At 37.4% G+C, this 21,255-nt stretch overlaps 1 long non-coding RNA gene across 6 annotated transcripts; it reads right to left on the reverse strand.

Annotated features, from left to right (window-relative positions):
- Nucleotides 1-5,306: 5,306 nt before the first annotated feature.
- On the reverse strand, nt 5,307-20,950 carry LOC26530653 (uncharacterized). 6 transcript variants are annotated; one of them, XR_004303157.2, is made up of 10 exons: nt 20,733-20,950; nt 20,567-20,664; nt 20,443-20,504; nt 20,259-20,366; nt 11,571-12,321; nt 11,410-11,502; nt 11,281-11,342; nt 11,097-11,204; nt 5,760-5,828; nt 5,307-5,679 (listed from the first exon to the last, which is right to left on the reverse strand). It is a non-coding gene; the product is annotated as an uncharacterized lncRNA (long non-coding RNA). The 6 variants fall into 6 exon arrangements; XR_004303155.2 differs by having other exon boundaries at nt 20,572-20,664; nt 20,733-20,948; XR_011417371.1 differs by lacking the exon at nt 20,733-20,950 and having other exon boundaries at nt 20,572-20,718.
- Between the last annotated feature and the right edge of the window lie 305 nt (nt 20,951-21,255).

Genomic DNA, 21,255 nt, shown 5'->3' on the forward strand with positions numbered 1-21,255 from the left:
GCTGCGCCGAAGTTTTCGCGAAATGAGCATGAACCGCGAACCGGCGCCATTCCGAAAGAGCGAGAAGGGGTACAGCGCGAGGCATTTCCACCACCGGTGCCACCGAAGCCACACAGACTGGGCGCGCGAGGAGCAGAATACTCATCCAGCAGCCCAGTATATGTTGTCGAGGCTCATGCGAGGAACTGGTGGAATCCGAATAATCTCCGACTAGAGGACCGGAGAGCGGATGACTTTCAGCCAGAGGAAGTGTATGCCAACGTGCGAGAAGCAGCATACTTGAAGCTCGAGCGGTGGAACGTCAAGTTCGATGGTGAGGACGCCATGAATTCTGTCGAGGACTTCGTGTTTCGGCTGGAGTTCCTGCAGAGGCAATATCAATGCTCTTGGAAGGAGGTCCTGCGCGGGTTTCACCTGCTCCTGACCGGCCGTGCCCGCGAGTTGTACTGGATGCACGTGGGGCATTCTAGGGTCAATAGCTGGATGCAACCGCGGCACGCTCTTTTAGACAGGCTCCGGGGATATCAGACGGAGAACGACGTGATGCAGGAACTACTACAGCGAGAGCAACAGACCAGCGAAGGGTGGACGACTATTTTTACCACATACGTCAACTCGCCGCGCGAATCTCGAAACCGCTAAGAGACCGCGAACTGGTAAAGATTATAAAGTGTGGCTTGAAGGAGAGTCTGGCAAAATTCATCAATGCCATGGATGTACTAACCGTGGACGAGCTGCGCCAAGAATGCATAGAAGTAGAAAGGCACATTGGTCGCAGAGGCCAGACCGGGTACGGGCAGCCGTCGCGCTACTCAGAAGGAACGAGGCCCACAGTTCACAAGGTTGACGTACCACCTCATCGTGCGGAAGCATCGCCTAGAGAACTAAAGGAGGCATTCGTGCGAGGTAGGACATCAACACGGCTAGTGTGCTGGAACTGTAGGCAGTTCGACGACTTTAGGGACTGCCTCTCTACGGAGCGGAAGATACTACAGATGCTGATGCCGGGACAGACGCGTTCAGGGACGGCGACCGCGGAAAAACAAGAGAGGAACACCTACCATAACCAAAAACTCTGGTAAAGGAGAAGAATATAGACCATGTGGACTAGGATAAGTTTATATATAAGGATGTATACTGGCCGGGGTATAACTCTCAATCTTACCAGGTCTAGCGAGTTACAAGATATTTATAATTTCGCTGGGAGGGAGGATTTAAGGGGGGGGGGGGGGGGAGAGTATTCTGACCAGACCAAGCCTAGCTCCATTTCTGCACGCCTACACTACCAGGCCGTGGCCTCGTACCAACTACGCTAGCAGGCCGTGGCCTTACGCTAACTCCACTACCCAAACTCTCCATCGGACCGTGGCCTCATACCACTGCTCTATCGTGCCGGAGCCTCACGCCAACTCCACTACCCAAACGCTCTATCGGGCCGTGGCCTCGTACCACTACTCTATCGAAACACCAACCGGTAATGCCCACCCCGGGGACACAATCCCGTACCAGATGCTCCTGATCGAGGTTAGGTCGAACACCGGTTAATTTCGATGTTAAGGCAAGCCAGGTTACCAGAAAAAATAAAATTATCCGGTTTCTTCTCGATAATAATAACATATGCACTTTATTCACTCCTCGCTTATTGCCACTTTATAGTACCTCACGAGCTTAACTCTGCCGCACTGTTTTCTGGAGACCTAGCGCTCCGCTGTACACTCTATGACCTTCCTCGTCTCACAATACACGTCTACTCACCCTTAGCGTTCGTTCCCAAGTCAACTTCGCCGCGAGCTTTCGTAACTTCGCCTCGGAGCTTTCGCTCTTCGCCGCCGAATTGGATTTGCGCTCTCGAATGCAGTGTTGAGCAACCGATCAATAACGCACGGTTGCAGCGGCGGCCGGCGGTTAAATTCAAATTCGCTCTTGTAACTTTCGTGGCTCCTTGCCTCTACTCACTTATATAATTGATGATTATAATATAATTAATACACTGCGGCTTATAATATTGTCGGCTCCTTGCCTCTTATATAACGAATACAATTGCTACTTGTAACATTGGCTGCTTCTTGCCTCTTATATAACTAATCACGCCAGCGGCTCCTCGCCGTGATTTGGCCATGGGAACGATGGCTCCTCGCCAAGAAAACTGTGGGGTGGTGGACCTCAGGAGCCGCCTCACAAGGATAAAAATAGAGGGATACCATTAAGAGGGTTACCATGTGAAGAACGTGTCCGGGCATACATGTCGGCCCGGAATAGAATTTTTGGTGAGCGACGGCTGGAGGGGATGACATTGGCCACCAGAAGAGTGCTTAAAGCTCGGGCGCGTTTCCTCAGGCGCAAGACGAGGAGGTCATCGAAGCTGTGAAACGGGAGTATAGCCCAGAACCAAGCGTATTCGCCGAAGTGGAGGTCGCTGGAATCAAAATGAAAGGGTTGCTATACACCGGAGCCTCGGTCAGCCTGCTGGGGAAAGGTGGTCGAGAATTAGTAGAAGATCTAGAAGTTTCGGTAGTCACGACCGCTGGAGGCGAGGATAAATTAATCATAGGTAGTGTAGAGCTCCTAATCTCGTACAGGGAGCAGCATAAAAACATGACGTTTTTCATGTCTCACTACCTGAAACAGCGAGCCTATTTTGGAATTGATTTCTGGCAAGCTTTTAACCTAGCCCCTGATATTTTGGGCCCCGAGAAGATATCCTCCACAGAACACCAAGGGGAAGAGCTCTTGGCAGTGTCGATGACACACTATTGCCAAGAGGACGAAGAAGGTAAAAAGGAGCCAGATTCATGGGAGTTGTCTCGGGAAGAAAGGATAGAGTTGGAGGCAGCAAAGCAGGGGTTTTTGTCTTTTGAGCATAGCATAGTGGAAGGTGCCCAACCGTTCGAAGATTATGGTCAACGATGCAGAAAGTAGTGGATGACGAGGTAGATAAAATGTTGAGTGCGAAGTTTATTGAAGAGTGTAATAGCCCATGGAGTAGCCGCACAACCGTAGTGCGAAGACCAGGGAAAACCCGTTTTTGCCTTGATGCACGCAAGCTCGAGAATTTGACGGAGAAAGACACGTATCCACTACCCTGTATAGAAGGCATCCTATCTAGAATAGACCAGACCCACTACATCTCCAGTGTGGATCTGAAGTTCGCTTATTGGCAGGTCGAACTAGACGACAAAACAAGCCATATACCTCATTTACCGTACCAGGTAGGCCGCTATACCAGTTTCGCGTCAATCCATTTGGTTTATGCAATGCAGCCCAACGTCTGATGGACAAGGTAATTCCCAACGAGTTGCGGTTGTGTACTTGTCTTTGTGTACTTGTTATTTTCTCTGATTTCCCAACGCACTTGCCATATTTGCAACAAGTGGGCAAATGCTTAAAAGAAGCCAAGCTCTCAATCGGACTGCACATATCCAAAATTTGCTTCCGCGCTTTAAAATACCTAGGATTCATTATTGGTGGTGGCAACCTTTGCATGGATCCCGAACGGGTTATAGCTATTAAACGAATTCCCGGGCCTCGGTCGCGCAAAAAGGTTTGCTCCTTTTTCGGTACAGCAGGTTGGTACCGGCACTTTATGCGAGCTTTCGCGGCAATGGCCGCCCCACTGACTGAAATGCTAAAAAACAATAGCGGAAAGCTTGTATTGAGTGACGAGGCAACACGAGCCGTTGAACAATTGAAGACCGCCCTGACTACGGCCCCAGTACTTGTGCACGCGGATTTTTCCAAACCATTTTTTGTGCAGTGCGATACGTCTCAGTTTGAGGTGGGAGCAGTATTATTTCAAAAGGACACTGAAGAGCAGGACGGACCCATAGCCTTCTTTTCAGACAAGTTGAACGGAATTATTTCGTCACTGAAAAGGAGTGCTTAGCGTCGATACTGGCAATAAAAAAGTTCCAACCCTATATAGAATGGATGCCTATCACCTGCATCACGGACCACGCCAGCTTAAAATGGCTGATGTCTATGAAGGACCTAGGCGGGAGACTAGCACGTTGGTCATTGTAGCTGCAAGGCTACGACTTTACCATCGAGCACCGTAAAGGCAGTGAGAACGTATTAGCCGACACCTTATCGCGCAGTATTCAAGCCGTAGGAAAGGTTACGGAAAAACTTCTCGAATTTGAGACCACCGAGGTTGACTTGAAAGGAGGTAGTGACCGAGCGACCATTCCAAAAACTATATATTGACTTTCTGGGAAAGTACCCACGTTCGAAGCAAGGGCACGCGTGGATCTTCAGAGTAGTCGACCACATATAAAAATGTACTTTCTTGAAAGCGATGCGGGAGTTTTAACGTGGTGGAGTTTTTGGTCAGGGAAGTTTTTTATAAGTTTGGTGTACCCGAGGTCATCCACTCTGATAACGGACGACAGTTCATATCATAGTACGTTCCTAACATGATCTCAGCTTTCAACATCTCGCACATACGCACCGCAAGACTGCGGTAGACACGCACCACAGAGCAATGCGAGTGATCGAGTTGATCGTACCGTGTTGTCGGCCATCCGGGCGTATCAAGAGCAAGATCACCGCGAGAGGGAACTTCCGGAAAAAGAGGTGTCCATACGAAATGCCATGCATACCGTGACAGGGGTAACCCCCTTCTTTGCTGTTTTCGGACATCACATGTTCCTTAACGGGGCATGCTACAGATTGGCTTGTAGGTTGGCGTCTCTTAGTGATCATGAGATCTCCCATTTGCACCCAGCAGAAAAAATACACCTGATTAGAAAGCGAGTACAAGGCCAACTACATCAGGCTTACGAAAGAAGTCAGCGGCGGTACAATACTCGGGCCCGGGTGTTCTAGGCAGAAAGCTTTTAACGCCAAGTTTGCAAGAAAGTTCTTTAAGGCCAGAGTAGTGCGTCGAGTAGGCAACAACTCGTACCTGCTGAAAGATTTGATAGGGAAGCCCTTAGGAGTGTTCCATGCGAAGGACATACGGGTGTAGATCAGGGTCGTGGGTGATGGGCGTTCTATTTGGCCGGCTGGGCATACCAGATGGGAAATGCGCACGCAGATTTATCGTATAGGTCGCATGCCTTTGAATATGCCCTTGGCCGTCATTCGAGCGTTGACCCAAAAAAAAAAAAGAATTAGAAAAAAAAGGCAGATGGGCGGCAACGGTAATAATATTTAGATGTATGCGTGTGCCGAATTTCGGCACCTTGGATGTTGCTGCCCAATGTACAGCAAGGAGAGTTCGAATTGGTCGGTGGTCCACAGCGGACGTGCCGGCTGGAAGTTACAATTTTTAAGCATGTGCTTGCCAAAAAAAAAATCAAAGTGCATATATTCGTTCACGACGGGTTTTCTTTATTAATAAATTGCCAAGATAATTCATTGTGTGCACACATATTGCAAAACGAAATAGTACAAAAGAACGATAATACACACAACACGTTAAAGACGACGATAAAAGCGATACTCTACTAGAGGATACTCTACGGAGGACGCTGGCCAGATCAAGTCAAATATTCACGGGCCGGATTTCCAAAACACCGATACTCGACCGTGTAATCCACACGACGGCGAGACGAGCTAACACGGACGGGACTCCCCCTACGAAGAGGCGGTCACTGGCGAGACCACGCCCATATCATCCGAGTGAGTCTGTTCCATTTCGTGCCTCCTCCTGAGTAAACGGCATAGTCATTGTGCTCCCTGAAAGAGAAAGGGTTTTTTTTTTTAAATCTGTAACTCTAGTTGTTTTGTTTTTTTATCAAATACATAAAAATACTCACGACTAGTCTAAATTAAATAAATTTCCGAAAGTGCGGACAGGGAAGCAAAGTGCCCAAAGATTATTGTGTCTGCCGAGTAAAGAAAGAAATTAAAAGTTAAGATTTTTCCTTACTTATGCACGAGTGATACCCATTTATACATATATATATATATATTGGGAACATGGGAAATTATCAGCAAAATGCTAACCCAACCACCATTTCAAGTGGTTATTCCAACACGAATCAGAGTTATCACGCACAAAATAAACAGCACAATAAGTCCGAAGACAATCAGAAAGCTCACCACGAGTTCCAACAGAAATTAAGTCAAGGTAGATACCAAAATCCCTTAAACTACCAAAATCAGTCCCATTCACGCTTGAATGCACCAAACCCTCCGACTAAACGTCAAAGAGATAGTAACAGTGGGCAGATGAAAATGGATACATCCGAAAATTTTCATCAGCAAGCCTCGGAACAAACAGAAGAAATCCATTCATAAAATTGATTATGAATGACGAAGTTCTAAAATGTATCATCGACACAGGTTCAACCATAAATCTAATGAAAACTAACCGCTTAAATTTTCCAGTTTACAACGAAACATTAAAGGTTCACACCATAAACGGTGTTATTGAATTAAAACAAAGTATACGATTAGGAGCAAGCAAAATTTGTCCGAGCAAACAAAAATTCTATATTCACGACTTCTCAGAGCATTATGATGTTCTGATTGGGAGAGAATACCTTGAGGCATGTCAAGCTAAAATAGACTATGCACAAGGATCCGTAACCTTAGGAGAATTTAACTTTTGTTTTAGATATAACGACGAAGTGGTCGAAGAGGACATGACCGCACAAGAGTGCCTTGATCCACCCTCAACAGAGGACAGACCATTTAACTTCGCTATTAATAATGAATTAATAGAAAACAATGAGTTTAGGCTAGAGCACCTAAACTCAGAAGAAAAAGAAAAAATAAAAAAAGTTTTACATGAATTTCGTGATATCCAGTACCATGAAGGTGACAATTTGACTTTCACTAGTACAATTAAACACAAAATTCTAACAAAACATGAGGACCCAATTTACAAGCGTCCATACAAATATCCTCAAATATACGATGAGGAAGTAAATAAACAAATAAGCGATATGATAAAACAAAATATCATACGTAAATCCAAATCCTCTTACTGCTCACCAGTAATAATCGTTCCAAAGAAAAACGATGCATCTGGAAAGCAAAAGTTCCGGTTAGTCATAGATTACCGCAATCTCAATGAACTAACTATTAATGATAAATACCCTATCCCGATCATGGATAAAATATTAGACAAACTTGGAAAATGTCAATATTTCACAACCATTGATCTAGCCAAAGGCTTCCACCAAATCCAAATGGATCCTGGTTCAATACCCAAGACCGCATTTTCGACTAAACATGGCCATTACGAGTACACTCGACTGCCATTTGGTCTTAAGAATGCACCTGCAACGTTCCAACGTTGTATGAACAATCTCTTAGAAGATTTAATTCTTAAGGATTGTCTGGTCTACTTAGACGACATTATTATTTTTTCCACTTCATTGGAGGAACACATTTTGTCGCTACAAAAGGTATTTAAGAAGCTTAGAGAAGCTAACTTAAAACTACAGTTGGATAAATGCGAGTTTATGAGAAAAGAAACTGAATTTCTCGGTCACATCATCACAACTGAGGGTATAAAACCAAATCCCAACAAGATACAATCAATTGTCAAATTCCCAATTCCAAAAACCCCAAAAGAAATTAAATCATTTCTAGGATTATGTGGTTTCTATAGGAAATTTATACCAAATTTCGCTAATATAGTAAAACCATTAACACTTAAATTAAAAAAGGGAGCAAAAATCAATATAAAAGACAGAGACTACGAACTAGCGTTTGAAAAGCTAAAAGTACTCATAACATCCGACCCAATTTTAATATACCCTAACTTCGAAAAACCATTCTCATTAACTACAGACGCGAGTAATATGGCAATAGGGGCCGTCCTTTCGCAAGAGCATAAGCCTATATGCTATGCAAGTAGAACTCTCAACGAGCATGAGTTAAATTATTCAACGATTGAAAAAGAATTATTAGCAATCGTTTGGGCCACTAAATACTTTAGGTCCTATCTCTTTGGTCGACAATTTCAAATCCTTAGTGATCACAGACCACTCGTCTGGTTAAATAATATGAAAGAACCTAACATGAAATTACAAAGGTGGAAGATCAAGCTAAATGAGTTTGATTTCCAAATTAAATATGTCCCAGGAAAAGAAAATTATGTGGCAGATGCTCTGTCCAGAATTCAATTAAACGAAAACTTCTTAGGCGAAGATACAATTAGCACAAGAGCAACAATACATAGTGCTCAAGAAGACAACAGTAACCATTTACAAATCACAGAAAGACCACTTAATTATTATAATCGACAAATAGAATTTGAAAAAGGAACCGAGAACGAAACAAAAGTTACGAATTACTTTCACAAAACCAACATAAAAACTACGTACAAAGACATGACTAACACGCATGCCAAAGAATTAATAAAAGAATACTTATGCACAAAGAAAAGTGTGCTATATTTCCACAACGAAGCAGATTTTCCAATTTTTCAAGAAGCCTACTTAGAAATAATAAGTCCGAATAATTCAACAAAGGCAATGAAAACTAGTACAAAATTAATAGACCTTCAAACATACGCAGAATTCAAAGAATTAATATTAAAAAAGCACAAAGAATTATTACATCCAGGAATTGAAAAAACTATCAATTGGTTCAAAGAAACCCACTATTTCCCAGATTATCAAAATTTAATTCAAAATCTAATAAATGAATGTGAGATTTGCAACATCGCAAAAACAGAACACAGGGATACAAAATTAACTTTCGAAATAACTCCGGAAATCGCTAATATCCGAGAAAAATATGTAATGGATTTTTACATAGTAGGAGATAAACAATTTTTATCTTGCATTGATATTTATTCAAAATTTGCATCATTAATAGAAATAAAAAGTAGAGACTGGCTAGAAACCAAACGAGCTATATTACAAGTGTTCAACCAAATGGGTAAACCCATCGAAATAAAAGCAGAGAAAGACTCAGCTTTTATGTGTACAGCTTTACAATTATGGCTAAAATCAGAAGCAGTAAATATTAATATAACCACTAGTAAAAATGGTATATCCGACGTAGAACGATTTCATAAGACAGTTAACGAAAAACTAAGAATCATTAACAGCGACTCAGACGTCGAAAATAAACTTACAAATTTTGAAACTATACTCTACACGTACAATCATAAAACAAAGCACAAAACGACTAACAGAACACCAGCAGACATATTCATATATGCAGGTACACCAGAGTATGACACTCAAGCTAATAAAGAAAAACTAATAAATAACATCAACAAAAAACGAACAAATTATGAAATTGACACTAGATACAAACACTCACCATTAGTTAAAACAAAGACGACAACCCCGTTCAAGAAAACAGGAGAACTAAGACAAATCGACGACAAACATTTTGAGGAAACTAACAGAGGCAGGAAAATAACACATTACAAAACCAAATTCAAAAAGAAAAAGAAGACTAATCAAAGCAAATATAACAATTACAGGTCAACAACAGACAGCGATCAAAACATACAAGCACCAGCTTAAACTAATTATTATAATATTACTATCAATAACTGTAAACCATATAAATGCACAGAGTATTGAAATTAATCCTATCAAAGCCCATAACGGATATCTCATATTTAAAACAGGAACCATAGACATTCCGACACATTACGAATTCCACTTTTTAACGGTTAATATAACAAAAACCGAAGAAACTTTTAACAATTTAATTGAACAAAGTAAAGAATTCAATAACCTTATACAAATCGAATACCTAGTAGAAAAATTAAACAGAGAAATAAACGGCTTAAAAATAGCCAAACGCAGCAAAAGAGGTTTAGTTAACATAGTAGGAACAGCATATAAATACTGATAATATCCCATATTCCTCGAGAAATAATAAAAGGCCTGGTATTCGAAATAATTCCATACCCGGATGAAAATAATAATATTTTGACATAAATAGCTCATGAAAAATATTTTACCCAAGATAAAAAAGTTTATAGCAAAGAAACAAAAAAATTAATTAATAATGAATGTTTAACAGGAATTTTAAACCAAATAACATCAGAATGTAGTTATACTAAAATTTTGCAAAATTTTCAAATCAACTACATAGAACCAAATATAATTTTAACTTGGAATTTACCAAAAACTATATTAAATCATAATTGTATAAATAAAGAAATAACAATAGAAGGAAACAATATAATAAAAATCTTTAATTGTTCACTGCAAATTAATGAAATTTCAATCTCAAACAATATGTTAGATTATACTCAAAGCATTTACGTAAGCAATGATGTTATAAAATTAGAACCACTTTCGTTTGTACAAACGAAACAAATTATAAATGAACATACAAAATTTAACAATGTATTCCAGATAATTTCAATAACCATATTTGTAATCATATTAATAAGTTTAACACTGTATTTGACATATAAGTTCAAAAGCATACCTAAGAAATTAATTATAAAATATAAAAAACCCAAAGTAGAAGAAACACCTACAATAATAGGAGATATACCAATTGTAAAAGAAGAAAATGTTACACTTTATCCAAACTTAAACACCTGAGGACAGGCACTTTTCTAATGGTTGGGGGAGTGACATATCCATAGTCGCACCCACCCTTTAACATAACTTAGCACATAAGCATAAGCACAATTATAAACATTTCTAATATTGTAAACAAAGAGCCTGGTGATAACATCGACATTGGTCAAGATCAAACTGTCCCCCTTTGGTAGACATAAACAATTCACCCTAAATATCACGCCACTGTCAATGTTCCCATCAGAGTACTATCCCACGCATAATTGCTGACGCAACTCAAACTTCACTTAATTTTGACTCAAACTCTCTCAAAGCGAAGTTTGCTAAGCGACCGCAACAGTTAGATAAATCAGTTCATATTCGGGAAGCAAATCTGAATGTACTCAACAAAAGTAGCCGTTAAGTGAAAATAATAAATTGAAATATATTTTTTTATAGTAACCTAACGTGTAAAACTTAATTATATATATATGTTAGGCACCTCAGGTGCAGAATACCTCTTATGATCGCCCTTACCGCTTTTTAGGCAGGCAAGGTAATATAAGCGCTTTTGACAAACATTACGCCTTCAGTTGGAAACACATATGTATATACGCATATATTTTAGCGGGTACTCGCCATTGGAGCAATAATTACCTGTGTGTATATCTCTCTTCTTGTTTTCCTTTCTTTTGTTGACTGGCAATAACTCCTGGTCGTGCTTTCGTCTCCTGTTCCGTATTAGTGTTGCCAACAAACAATATTCTGTACAACAAAATTCGAATTTAAAATTAATATTCATTGTTCTAAATATAAGAAAATACCAATTTATCGTATGCACCTGTTTAAAAATTCCCAAAATGTTCACGAGTGCAAATTTATTAATAGCAACTTGGAGATATCCTGCAAGGGAATAAGAGATAAGCTTAAATGTTCATAGTGATAAGGAATGCAACCAATTATACAGTACGTGAGGAGAGCAATGACGGGGAGAGTAGTAGACACGAGTAGTTGTTCGTCTCATGGTAGGGTGGGTACGCTGGGTCCGGAACCGGGGCACGAGCTGGAAGAGTAAAGTGGATTAATGGCGTTTTTGTTATTTTATATCAATATCTCATCTTTGTTGTTTACATTTACTTATCGCCACAGCTGTTTATGTTGTTCATGTGTTAGAAGTTCCGATAATTTGATGTTATCGACTTGTGGTTCGTTTTGCATAGTGTTGTGTAATAGCCTATGTCTACTGGTTTAAGAAATGACACATTTTCCAATATCACATATTGGTGTTCCACCGGTTGAAGGTAACATGTGAGTGACTAAAGCACCGCTTTTTAAAATAAATAGCTGATCTAGTTTCTTTATTTTACATAAGCCCCGTAAAGTTCTTCTCCCAAATCTCAAAACTGGTGCTCTCGAAGTAAGGGCTCCATTTTAGGCACTCTTTTCGAGATTTCGCCATGTTTAAATTCTAAAATCTGTGGGATTAGTTTAATTCTCAATTTCTTTTTTAATGTTGCCGCTTGCCTTCGTTGATATATCAGCTGTTTATGTTAACCATTTTTCACAACATCGATCGAAATCTCGATTAATTATCGCAAAAAACACGAAATATTCGGGGCGAATTTACACATATCTGGAAAATGTGCCTTTTTTGAAAGATGTGTGATATGAGATTTCTTATGGGGAAACGCACAGGGCGCATATTACACATTTGTCAAAAATGTGGAATTTTCTGAAATGTGTCAGAAATGTGATCAGTGGACAGAGGCTATTAGTCTGTTTTGCTACAGACGTGTAGCTTCGATGTTATAGATTGTGCGGACTGCGGGGGAGGGATGGGACTGCACCCAGAGAAACCGATGAGCCAGCCGGCGCGGCCCACCTAGAAACAAGCAGTTCGTTAATAATATATATATATTTGATATTTGTTCTTTAAAAAATAGTTATTGTATTCTTATACCCTGAACCCATTAAAAATGGGTATAAGGGTATATTGTATTTGTGCAAAATCCAAATGTATGTAACAGGCAGAAGGAAGCATCTCCGACCCCATAAAGTATATATATTCTTGATCAGCGCCAATAGCCGAATCGATCTAGCCATGTCCGTCTGTCTGTCTGCCCGTCTGTCCGTCCGTATGTATGAACACAATGATCTCAGAACTTATACGAGCTAGAGATTTGAAATTTGTTTCCGATAGTCGATAACTTATTCCGCCTCCACGCAATCGATAAAAATCGTTATCGATATCCTGTTTTTTGGGCAATTTTGGTAAATTATAAGAGCTAGAAGAAGAGGGCTCAGGGAGCTCCCGACTAGAACCTCTTACTTTTTAATAATGTTTTAATTAGATTTTTTGGGCAGTCATTTTCATTAAGAGTTTTTTAATTTCATGTATAGTTGCTTGGTGGTAAATTGTGTCTGATATGTTAAGCATTCGTTAAAGCTTACTGCTGTATTGATTATCATACTCTTTGGGTGCCTTGAATTGGGGTTGAGTATACGTCCGGAGGCTATGGGTTTCTTATAACACTTAATTTTAAGTGTGTCGTCCAATCTAATTACAAAAGAGTCAAAAAATGGTAGTTTGCCGTCTTTGTATACCCTTGCGGAGGGTATTATATTTTTGTAGTGATATGTGTAACGCATAGAAGGAGACATCTCCGACCCCATAAAGTATATATATTCTTTATCAGCATCAACAGCAGAATCGATATAGCCATGTCCGTCTGTCTTTGCAGAAGTTCCTCTCTCTATTGCACGCAACACATATGTTAAAACCAGTTGGATTGGACCACTATATCATATAGCTGCCATAGGAACGATCGGTCGAAAATTAAGTTATTGCATGAAAAATATTTTGTTTTGCCAGATATCTTGACAAAACTCGGCCTTTTTTAATTTAACTATGCTCCTCATATATATGTAAAATCCTATTAAGATCGGACCACTATATCATATAGCTGCCATTGGAACGTAGCTCGGCATTTATTAGCTTTACTTAGCTGCTCATATAAATGCAAAATTCTATTAAGATCGGAACACTATATCATATTGCTGCCATAGGAACGATCGTTCGAAAATTAAGGTTTGGTATGAAAAACATTTTGTTTATCAAGATATCTTGACCAACCTCGGCATTTATTAGTTTTACTATGCTCCTCATATATATACAAAATCCTATTAAGATCGAACCACTATATCATATAGCTGCCATATGAGCGATCGGTCGAAAATTTGGTTGTATGAATAAACATTTTGTGAAAATATCTTGACCAAACTCGGCATTTATTAGTTTTACTAAGCTCCTCATATATATGTAAAATCCTATTAAGATCGGTCCACTATATCATATAGCTGCCATTGGAACGTAGCTCGGCATTTATTAGCTTTACTAAGCTGCTCATATAAATGCAAAATTCTATTAAGATCGGAACACTATATCATATTGCTGCCATAGGAACGATCGTTCGAAAATTAAGGTTTGGTATAAAAAAAATATTTTGTTTATCAAGATATCTTGACCAAACTCGACGTTTATTAGTTTTACTAAGCTCCTCATATAAATGCCAAATCCTATTAAGATCGGACCACTACATCATATAGCTGTCATAGGAACGATCGTTCGAAAATTAAGTTCTCCTGTTTCATGTCCATAAATAGTTGTTTAGGTATACTTGTGTGTTCTTCTAAATTTGTCCATTTTCGTCTTAGTGTATACCGCCCTCCCTCCCTGATCAGGGATATAGTAATGGAGGAACTATTAAAGAAAGTAATGAAAAAATTGACAATAAATCCAAGACTCTTGACCAAATATGTAGATGACCTGTTTGCCATAACAGTCAAAATAGAAGCACAGAAGCTTCTGAAAGAATTGAACTCTTTCCATAGAAACATTTAATTCACAATTGAATAAGAAAAAGACGGGGAACTACCATTTTTAGATGCTTTCATAATTTGACAACTCACTTAAAATTAAGTGGTATAAGAAATAGGTAGCCTCCGGAAGAATACTCAACATCAATTTAAGCCACCCCTAGAGTATCATAATCAATACAGCAATAAGCTGTATGAAAAGAATGCTTAACATAGCGGATACAATATACCACGAAGCAACTATACATGAATATACATTAAAAAACTCTTAATAAAAAATGACTTCTCACAAAATGTAATCAAAACATTAGTAACGAGAAAGAAAGGCTATCTTCGTCACGCCGAAGATCAAATGCCATTGCAGACCAAACCTTTTCATAATGCTTATAATGCTTTGCCCGTATCAAAGAAGCGCAATGAAAATAGTTAATGTCAAGTTTAGTCAAGATATCTTGATAAACAACAAAGGTTTTTAATCAAGAACCTAGTTTTCGATGCAGATGTATAATATAGTAGTCCGAGAAAAATAAGGTTTTACAAAAATAAAGCGAGCATAGTGAAATCTTAAACTGCCATGTTAAATAAAAATATCTTGCAATATAGAAAAATTTTCCATACAACAACTTAATTTTCGATCGATCGTTCCTACGTCAGCTATATGATATAGTGGTCCGATCTTAATATGATTTTGCCTGTATATGAGGAGTATAGTAATACTAATAAATGCCGAGTTTGGTCAAGATATATTGATAAACAAAATGTTTTTTTATACAACTTAATTTTCGATCGATCGTTCCTTTGTCAACTATATGATAGAGTGGTCTGGTCTTAATAAGATTTTGCATATATATGAGAAGCATAGGTAAACCAATAAATGCCAAGTTTGGTCAAGGTATCTTGATAAACAAAAAGTTTTTTTCATTCAAAAACTTAATTTTCGAAAGATCGTTCCTATGGCAGCTATATGATATTGTGCTCCGATCTTAGTAGGATTTTGCATATATATGAGGAGCATAGTAAAACTAATAAATGCCGAGTTTGGTCAAGATATCTTGTTACACAAAATGTTTTTTCATTCAAAAAATTAATTTTCATACAACAACTTAATTTTCAACCGATCGTACACATGGCAGCTATATGATATAGTGGTCCGATCTTAATAGTATTTTGCATATATATAAGGAGCATAGTAAAACTAATAAATGCCGAGTTTGGTCAAGATATCTTGAAAAACAATATGTTTTTTCATACAAAAACTGAATTTTCGACCGATCGTTTCTATGGCAGCTATATGATATAGTGGTCCGATCTTAATAGTATTTTGCATATATATGAGGAGTAAAGTAAAACTAATAAATGCCGAGTTTGGTCAAGATATCTTGTTACACAAAATGTTTTTTCATTCAAAAAATTAATTTTCATACAACAACTTAATTTTCAACCGATCGTACACATGGCATCTATATGATATGGTGGTCCGATCTTATTAGGATTTTGCATATATATGAGGAGTAAAGTAAAACTAATAAATGCCGAGTTTGGTCAACATATCTTGAAAAAACAATATGTTTTTTTCATACAAAAACCTAATTTTCGACCGATCGATCTTATGGCTGCTATATGATATAGTGGTCCGATCTTAATAGTATTTTGCATATATATGAAGAGTAAAGTAAAACTAATAAAAGATGAGTTTGGTCAAGATATATTGAAAAACAAAATGTTTTTTCCATACAAAAACTTAATTTTCGACCGATCGTTCCTATGGCAGCTATATGATATAGTGGTCCGATCTTAATAGTATTTTGCATATGTATGAGGAGTAAAGTAAAACTAATAAATGCCCAGTTTGGTCAAGATATCTTGAAAAACAAAATGTTTTTTCATACAAAAACTTAATTTTCGACCGATCGTTTCTATGGCAGCTTTATTATATAGTAGTCCGATCCAGCTGGTTTTCATATATGTGCTGCGTGCAACAGAAAGAGGGACTTCTGCTAAATTTTATTAAGATAGCTTTAAAACTGAGAGACTAGTTCGCTTAGAAACAGACAGACGGACAGACGGACATGGCTCTATCGACTCGGCTGTTTATGCTGATCAAGAATATATATACTTTATGGGGTCGGAGATGTCTCCTTCTATGCGCTAATCATTTCACTCAAAATTATAATACCCTCTGCAAGGGTATAAAAAAACGAGAAAGAAAGGCAATCTTCGGCACGCCGAAGATCTAATCCCTTGCTGACCCAACCTTTTCGTAATGCTTATAGTGCCTTGCCCGTATCTAAAAAGCACAGGTAAAATAGTTAATGCCGAGTTTGGTCAAGATATCTTGATGAACAAAATAGGTTTTTAATCAAAAACCTAGTTTTCGACAGATCGTTCCAATGGCAGCTATATGATATAGTGTACCGATCTTAAAAGGATTTTGCATTTATATGAAGAGCATAGTAAAACTAAAAAATGACAAGTTTGGTCAATATATCTTGGAAAACAAAATGTTTTATCATACAACAACTTAATTTTCGACCGATCGTTCCTATGGCAGCTATAAGAGATAGTGGTCCGATCAATTGTCAAATTCCCAATTCCAAAAACCCCAAAAGAAATTAAATCATTTCTAGGATTATGTGGTTTCTATAGGAAATTTATACCAAATTTCGCTAATATAGTAAAACCATTAACACTTAAATTAAAAAAGGGAGCAAAAATCAATATAAAAGACAGAGACTACGAACTAGCGTTTGAAAAGCTAAAAGTACTCATAACATCCGACCCAATTTTAATATACCCTAACTTCGAAAAACCATTCTCATTAACTACAGACGCGAGTAATATGGCAATAGGGGCCGTCCTTTCGCAAGAGCATAAGCCTATATGCTATGCAAGTAGAACTCTCAACGAGCATGAGTTAAATTATTCAACGATTGAAAAAGAATTATTAGCAATCGTTTGGGCCACTAAATACTTTAGGTCCTATCTCTTTGGTCGACAATTTCAAATCCTTAGTGATCACAGACCACTCGTCTGGTTAAATAATATGAAAGAACCTAACATGAAATTACAAAGGTGGAAGATCAAGCTAAATGAGTTTGATTTCCAAATTAAATATGTCCCAGGAAAAGAAAATTATGTGGCAGATGCTCTGTCCAGAATTCAATTAAACGAAAACTTCTTAGGCGAAGATACAATTAGCACAAGAGCAACAATACATAGTGCTCAAGAAGACAACAGTAACCATTTACAAATCACAGAAAGACCACTTAATTATTATAATCGACAAATAGAATTTGAAAAAGGAACCGAGAACGAAACAAAAGTTACGAATTACTTTCACAAAACCAACCTTACATCCAGGAATTGAAAAAACTATCAATTGGTTCAAAGAAACCCACTATTTCCCAGATTATCAAAATTTAATTCAAAATCTAATAAATGAATGTGAGATTTGCAACATCGCAAAAACAGAACACAGGGATACAAAATTAACTTTCGAAATAACTCCGGAAATCGCTAATATCCGAGAAAAATATGTAATGGATTTTTACATAGTAGGAGATAAACAATTTTTATCTTGCATTGATATTTATTCAAAATTTGCATCATTAATAGAAATAAAAAGTAGAGACTGGCTAGAAACCAAACGAGCTATATTACAAGTGTTCAACCAAATGGGTAAACCCATCGAAATAAAAGCAGAGAAAGACTCAGCTTTTATGTGTACAGCTTTACAATTATGGCTAAAATCAGAAGCAGTAAATATTAATATAACCACTAGTAAAAATGGTATATCCGACGTAGAACGATTTCATAAGACAGTTAACGAAAAACTAAGAATCATTAACAGCGACTCAGACGTCGAAAATAAACTTACAAGATTTGAAATTATACTCTACACGTACAATCATAAAACAAAGCACAAAACGACTAACAGAACACCAGCAGACATATTCATATATGCAGGTACACCAGAGTATGACACTCAAGCTAATAAAGAAAAACTAATAAATAACATCAACAAAAAACGAACAAATTATGAAATTGACACTAGATACAAACACTCACCATTAGTTAAAACAAAGACGACAACCCCGTTCAAGAAAACAGGAGAACTAAGACAAATCGACGACAAACATTTTGAGGAAACTAACAGAGGCAGGAAAATAACACATTACAAAACCAAATTCAAAAAGAAAAAGAAAAAGAAGACTAATCAAAGCAAATATAACAATTACAGGTCAACAACAGACAGCGATCAAAACATACAAGCACCAGCTTAAACTAATTATTATAATATTACTATCAATAACTGTAAACCATATAAATGCACAGAGTATTGAAATTAATCCTATCAAAGCCCATAACGGATATCTCATATTTAAAACAGGAACCATAGACATTCCGACACATTACGAATTCCACTTTTTAACGGTTAATATAACAAAAACCGAAGAAACTTTTAACAATTTAATTGAACAAAGTAAAGAATTCAATAACCTTATACAAATCGAATACCTAGTAGAAAAATTAAACAGAGAAATAAACGGCTTAAAAATAGCCAAACGCAGCAAAAGAGGTTTAGTTAACATAGTAGGAACAGCATATAAATACTGATAATATCCCATATTCCTCGAGAAATAATAAAAAGCCCGGTATTCGAAATAATTCCATACCCGGATGAAAATAATAATATTTTGACAGAAATAGCTCATGAAAAATATTTTACCCAAGATAAAAAAGTTTATAGCAAAGAAACAAAAAAATTAATTAATAATGAATGTTTAACAGGAATTTTAAACCAAATAACATCAGAATGTAGTTATACTAAAATTTTGCAAAATTTTCAAATCAACTACATAGAACCAAATATAATTTAAACTTGGAATTTACCAAAAACTATATTAAATCATAATTGTATAAATAACGAAATAACAATAGAAGGAAACAATATAATAAAAATCTTTAATTGTTCACTACAAATTAATGAAATTTCAATCTCAAACAATATGTTAGATTATACTCAAAGCATTTACGTAAGCAATGATGTTATAAAATTAGAATCACTTTCGTTTGTACAAACGAAACAAATTATAAATGAACATACAAAATTTAACAATGTATTCCAGATAATTACAATAACCATATTTGTAATCATATTAATAAGTTTAACACTGTATTTGACATATAAGTTCAAAAGCATACCTAAGAAATTAATTATAAAATATAAAAAACCCAAAGTAGAAGAAACACCTACAATAATAGGAGATATACCAATTGTAAAAGAAGAAAATGTTACACTTTATCCAAACTTAAACACCTGAGGACAGGCACTTTTCTAATGGTTGGGGGAGTGACATATCCATAGTCGCACCCACCCTTTAACATAACTTAGCACATAAGCATAAGCACAATTATAAACATTTCTAATATTGTAAACAAAGAGCCTGGTGATAACATCGACATTGGTCAAGATCAAACTGTCCCCCTTTGGTAGACATAAACAATTCACCCTAAATATCACGCCACTGTCAATGTTCCCATCAGAGTACTATCCCACGCATAATTGCTGACGCAGCTCAAACTTCACTCAATTTTGACTCAAACTCTCTCAAAGCGAAGTTTGCTAAGCGACCGCAACAGTTAGATAAATCAGTTCATATTCGGGAAGCAAATCTGAATGTACTCAACAAAAGTAGCCGTTAAGTGAAAATAATAAATTGAAATATATTTTTTTATAGTAACCTAACGTGTAAAACTTAATTATATTTATATATATGTTAGGCACCTCAGGTGCAGAATACCTCTTATGATCGCCCTTACCGCTTTTTAGGCATGCAAGGTAATATAAGCGCTTTTGACAAACATTACGCCTTCAGTTGGAAACACATATGTATATACGCATTTATTTTAGCGGGTACTCGCCATTGGAGCAATAATTACCTGTGTGTATATCTCTCTTCTTGTTTTCCTTTCTTTTGTTGACTGGCAATAACTCCTGGTCGTGCTTTCGTCTCCTGTTCCGTATTAGTGTTGCCAACAAACAATATTCTGTACAACAAAATTCGAATTTAAAATTAATATTCATTGTTCTAAATATAAGAAAATACCAATTTATCGTATGCACCTGTTTAAAAATTCCCAAAATGTTCACGAGTGCAAATTTATTAATAGCAACTTGGAGATATCCTGCAAGGGAATAAGAGATAAGCTTAAATGTTCATAGTGATAAGGAATGCAACCAATTATACAGTACGTGAGGAGAGCAATGACGGGGAGAGTAGTAGACACGAGTAGTTGTTCGTCTCATGGTAGGGTGGGTACGCTTGGTCCGGAACCGGGGCACGAGCTGGAAGAGTAAAGTGGATTAATGGCGTTTTTGTTATTTTATATCAATATCTCATCTTTGTTGTTTACATTTACTTATCGCCACAGCTGTTTATGTTGTTCATGTGTTAGAAGTTCCGATAATTTGATGTTATCGACTTGTGGTTCGTTTTGCATAGTGTTGTGTAATAGCCTATGTCTACTGGTTTAAGAAATGACACATTTTCCAATATCACATATTGGTGTTCCACCGGTTGAAGGTAACATGTGAGTGACTAAAGCACCGCTTTTTAAAATAAATAGCTGATCTAGTTTCTTTATTTTACATAAGCCCCGTAAAGTTCTTCTCCCAAATCTCAAAACAGGTGCTCTCGAAGTAAGGGCTCCATTTTAGGCACTCTTTTCGAGATTTCGCCATGTTTAAATTCTAAAATCTGTGGGATTAGTTTAATTCTTAATTTCTTTTTTAATGTTGCCGCTTGCCTTCGTTGATATATCAGCTGTTTATGTTAACCATTTTTCACAACATCGATCGAAATCTCGATTAATTATCGCAAAAAACACGAAATTTTCGGGGCGAATTTACACATATCTGGAAAATGTGCCTTTTTTG

Source organism: Drosophila virilis, unplaced genomic scaffold (genome assembly GCF_030788295.1).
Source record: "Drosophila virilis strain 15010-1051.87 unplaced genomic scaffold, Dvir_AGI_RSII-ME tig00002238, whole genome shotgun sequence".
Classification (NCBI taxonomy): domain Eukaryota; kingdom Metazoa; phylum Arthropoda; class Insecta; order Diptera; family Drosophilidae; genus Drosophila; species Drosophila virilis.